The 4361-nt window shown below is 36.3% G+C and overlaps 1 pseudogene; it reads left to right on the top strand.

The window, feature by feature from the left end:
- Nucleotides 1-471: 471 nt before the first annotated feature.
- On the top strand, nucleotides 472-1218 carry LOC104658705 (annotated as a pseudogene).
- The last annotated feature ends 3143 nt before the right edge of the window (nucleotides 1219-4361 follow it).

Raw genomic sequence — 4361 nt, 5'->3', positions numbered from 1 at the left:
ATATCCTAGTTAATAAAAACAGGAATCTGTAGGAATCCTTTCATGGCACATCTTCAATTAAGTCACTTAATATAAAACATATGAACAGATTTAGTGGATAAAATGTAGGCTTTGTGTCTCACAGTTCTGGTTAAATTCTTACATTTTAACCTCTCTTAAATACTCAGAGACAGAAATTTCCTTGGATGATTATAAGTTAGATTGTGTTTATAAATTAGCTACTACAGTGCCCAGTTCATAATAGGCATTCAATGAATATGTATTCCTTTTTCCTCCATGCTATAATTTCCTGTACTCAATGAGGAAGAGACAGAGTTAAACAAATGAGAAAATAAAAAGTTTCATTGCTATATTTAAATAATAAATATCTCCTTTATTAGTGGGTTATAAGAAATTGTAATATAAATTGTAATATGAAACAATTTCAATGTTATAAGAAATTGTATAAGAAATTGTAATATGTTGACCACTAGAAAGATGACGGAGCAAGAGCAAAGAAAAATCCCTTTGGTTCCAGAAAATCTGCTGAAAAAGAGGAAGGCTTATCAAGCCCTCAAAGTCACCCAGGCAAAGCAGGCACTTTTGGCAAAGAAGGAGCAGAGGAAAGGAAAAGGGCTCAGGTTTAAGCGACTGGAATCATTCCTACATGATTCCTGGCGGCAGAAACGTGACAAGGTGCATCTCAGATGACTAGAAGTGAAACCTAATGCCTCGAAATTGCCAGATAAACATTCCTTGGCCTTTGTTGTACACATTGAAAGGATTGATGGTGTGAGTTTACTGGTGCAGAGAACCATTGCCAGACTTCACCTAAAGAAAATTTCTAGTGGTGTCTTTGTAAAAGTCACCCCCCAGAACCTAAAAATGCTGCGTATAGTGGAACCTTATGTGACTTGGGGATTTCCAAATCTGAAGTCTGTCCGAGAACTCATTTTGAAACGTGGACAAGCCAAGGTCAAAAATAAGACCATCCCTCTGACAGACAACACAGCGATTGAGGAGCACCTAGGGAAGTTTGGTGTCATTTGCTTGGAAGACCTCATTTATGAAACTGCCTTCCCAGGGAAGCATTTCCAGGAGATCTCATGGTTCTTGCGCCCTTTCCACCTCTCAGTGGCCCATCATGTTACCAAAAATAGAGTGGGCTTCCTCAAGGAGATAGGCACACCTGGCTATGGGGGTGAAGGCATCAATCAGCTCATCCGTCAGCTGAACTAGACCCAGGTGTCAAACTGTGGTAAATTTTTATCAATGAAGTGGAAGCATGTGTTTACTTTTTGGAAATTTGTATCAAATATCTTCAGAGAAGATTATTTCCTGCTTTATCTTCAAAAACTGGAAAGGTTGGGTCAAAGAAAAGATAGTAGCTGGCCTGGCATGATGGCTCACGCCTATAATCCCAACGCTTTGGGAGGCTGAGGCGGGCGCATCACCTGAGGTTGGGGGTTCGAGAACAGCCTGACCAACATGGAGACATGCCATCTCCACTAAAAATACAAAAATTAGCTGGACATGGTGGCATATGCCTGTAATCCCAGCTACTCGGGAGGCTGAGGCAGGAGAACTGCCAGGCGGAGGTTGCAGTGAGCCGAGATCACGCCATTGCACTCCAGCCTGGGCAACAAGCGACACTCCCTCTCAAAGAAAAGACAGTAGCTTATGTTCATGGCAAGCGCTTCTCATCACAGTCCAGTTCCAAGAAAAATTCCAGTGTTTTCTACATTGGGTGCTGCATCGTCTGAAATCAGTACATTCTGTGGAGGAAGTAGTCCTGCTTTGTTGCATCTATCTTAGGGTTTAGTGTTGGTAAATGAATCACTCTAGCATTTGTACAAGGCTCCCTAAGACTCCTGCAGCAGTTGACCAAGCCCAAGGACATAATTGAATCTGGAGAGTCCTAGGGCCTTGTTTTGAAAAAGACTTGAAATACACATAGGAAAAAAGGCATACAAATAAATGTCCACTTGTCTCTGCAAAAAAAAAAAAAAAAAAAAAAAAAAAAGAAATTGTAATATGTTAACTAAAATAAACATTTTGGTATACAAAGTGTAAGAAAAGTAATATATACATAACATCTAGAATATATGCCCTAAGAGGTTGTATCATCTTGATTTTGAGATGTAGTTGTATGCAAAGGTAGATGAGATTTGTTTTTATTTTGTTTTTTTTTTCTCCTGGCTTTAATGGACTTTAGATTGATTTAAACATTAGAATAAGAGTGATTTTTTATGATATGGATAAAAACACAGGAATCCAAAATACCTGGTTTATGCTGTCCAGAATCTTTACCAGTGGGGCAGCAAACTTTTTCTGTAAAGTGACAGTAAGTATTTTCAGCTTTGCAGGCCATGTTATTATCTCTGTTTCAACTACCAAAACTTTTGGTTGTAGAACGAACACAGCCATAGACAAAAAGTATAATAATGGTCATGGCTGTGTTCCAATTAACCTTAATAGCATTCATATTGTTGCCATATTTGGCCCAGGGGTCATAGTTTGCCACTCATTAATTACTTCAATTGTATACAAGGATTTTCCATAATTAATAATGAATGTCCTGTTACATGCCTAACCCTATACCATATACCTTGTTTGATGGAACTGAATAGAATATACATATCAGTCATATAGCTCCATCAATAGAATTATAAGCTAGTGACTCAAATTTCCCAGGATGTACTATTGCCCTTTTCTAGAAATTCCTGTTTTGTTTCTTCATGTTTCCTCTTCCATCCAGTTAGATTCACCATACCATCCTCTATTTTATTAATTCATTTAATTAATATTTATTAAGTGTTTTCCCAGACTACTTATTTTAAACAAATTTTCAATGACTGGCAAAAATGTCCCGATTCTTGTATGGAGATAAATTTAAAAAATTAAAGTGAAAGTATTAATCCATATAGTGAAAAGAACAGGTACCAATGAACAGCTGAAATAGATTGTTATGGTAGACAAATTTTTTCTTAAATTCACTTCCACAGGGAGAAGTTTTTTTGATCTAAGGTTGGTACCAGGCTTAAAATTTTGTTATTTAGAGTAGCATTAAATTTAATAATTCAAACTTCATTTTTTTTTTGTAGTGGAATTATGACAGTAACATGCACATACATATATTCTTTATATGTATATTTGTAGGTTAATTTCAATAAAACTAACAGTTTCTGTGAGTTTTCAATCATTCACATTCCAGTGTGAATTAAATTTTCTCTTGCCTTTTCAACTGGGAGTAAACTAGAGTATAGAGTTCTCATAGATATACAACAGTGGTTCATAAACTGTAACCAGCATCATGAAACATCACCTAGAAATGTATTAGGTCTATTGAATCAGAAACTCTGTAGTAGGGCAATCCAGAAATCTGAGTTTTATAAAGTCCTGCAGGTGATTCTAATGTTAAAGTTTGAGAACCACTCTCCAATAAGCTAATTGGGCAGGCTCTTTTTCTTTTCTCAACTCACTGTCTTTAGTAAACCAATTCCAAAAATTTTCTGACTAGGCCATTGTTTTCCATCCATTGATCCTTCTACTAACTGAAAGTTAATATATGTGAAACACATAGAAGAATGCCTGGACTATGTGTATCCAACTCTGTTATAATTTTTGTCTTATTTTTCACTTGTTCTTACATAACTCCTTATCTAGCTTTAACTCCATGGTTAATCTTGACAAACATTATTTTGCTACTTGTTCAACTCTCTTGGCACTTTCTTACTTCATTTTACTAGCTTGACAAAGCTATGAATACAATTCTCCAAGTGCTCTGAATAGGTATCTGCATAGCTAAATGGAAGAAGAGACAGCCAGGTGACTGGTCTCACTCAAAATTCACGATCACTAAACTCAAATGGGTCATTATCTGAGCCCAATAATCAAACTACTATTTCCAAATTCCCCTCTCTCCCATTCCTCTGGCTAGATACTTCATAAAAGTTCATCTTTCAAATTTCTAACATCTCTTCCACTATTGCCAATCAAATCTGATAACTGTATTTCACTAAGATAATTCAAGCAATAAGAGAAATTTCCAGAAAATCCTACCTCATCTACTTACCCCATTTAGTGCAGTATTCAGTATGCTCTAAAAGCATTATGGATGGACTATTCATGATCCCACCTAGGGCCACCTCTCTATTGGTGTTAGATCCCATCCCTTCTGACCTACTAAAGACATTGCTTCAATAATTCTCCCATCTCCAACCTCTCCAGAAACAGTAAATTTTCCCTCTTTAGTGAATCATTCTCATCACTATACAAACAAACCATTATTTTTCCCATCTTAAAAAAAAAAAAAAACAACTGTATTCATCTCACGTTCCCTCTTTATTTCTTGTTGTTTTTCTTTCTCTTTACCTCAAACT

This window comes from Rhinopithecus roxellana, chromosome 21 (assembly GCF_007565055.1).
Source record: "Rhinopithecus roxellana isolate Shanxi Qingling chromosome 21, ASM756505v1, whole genome shotgun sequence".
In the NCBI taxonomy this organism is placed as follows: domain Eukaryota; kingdom Metazoa; phylum Chordata; class Mammalia; order Primates; family Cercopithecidae; genus Rhinopithecus; species Rhinopithecus roxellana.
This window is presented reverse-complemented; position numbering and strand designations above follow the sequence as displayed.